We start from the raw sequence: 859 nt of genomic DNA on the forward strand, positions 1-859 counted from the left end.
CTGTTGTCTGTCTTCTCTCAACAGCTGGGAGTGATGGAGATTAGAGCAGTGTGTGTAGAGAGGCTCTGATTGGACCATGTTACTGGGAGGTGGAGAGGAGAGGAGAGCTTCATCCAGCAGTGACTGACAGAGGAATCAGAAGAAGTGGAGATGAATCTCAGTTCTGAAGTCTGAACTGATCTCAGAACAGCTCCACTGTCACACACAGAATACAGTCCACCATCATCCCTGTGTGTTCTTCTGGACCTGACAGAGCATCACCAGCGTCTCTGGACTGATGCTGCTGCTGCTCTGTCCTTCTCCACAATCTCTGCAGATACTTAATGTTTGTTTCCTTGCTCTTTTGTGCTTTGTCTCCTTATGTTGTTTTTATTTACTTTCAGATATTTGATTTGTTTAAATTTCTTTTATTTTTATTTCATAATATACTATAGCCTATTATCATTTCTACCATCGTTTTTTGAATGTTATTCCTTTCTGTTAATGCATTCCCTATCTTGCCTTCACATTGATTTTGTGAATATAAATTTAAAAAATAGTCTCTGCAGACACTGAGACTCCTTCTGCTCCACCTGGACTTTATTCAGTCTTTTTTATTCATTCAGATATTCTGAACTTAAACTGACTCTGCAAACCATTTCTGTTTATCACAACATCACTGTAGATTTGTACTAAGTGGTTTGCAAGCTGAACTATAGAATCAGTTGTTTTTACTGGATTGTTTTATGTTGCAGCTCCAACCTGTGGACTGACGGAGTATTGAAAGTTGGAAGTATGAAAACACAGAATCCAGCCTGCATGTATCAGATTACCAATCAGACAGATCAATAATTTTTTGCATTACAGAAATAAGAAGATA

The sequence above is a fragment of the Seriola lalandi genome, unplaced genomic scaffold, assembly GCF_002814215.2.
Source record: "Seriola lalandi dorsalis isolate HSWRI2012SDOR001 ecotype SW California unplaced genomic scaffold, Sedor1 jcf7180002050191, whole genome shotgun sequence".
NCBI classification, from domain to species: Eukaryota; Metazoa; Chordata; class Actinopteri; order Carangiformes; family Carangidae; genus Seriola; species Seriola lalandi.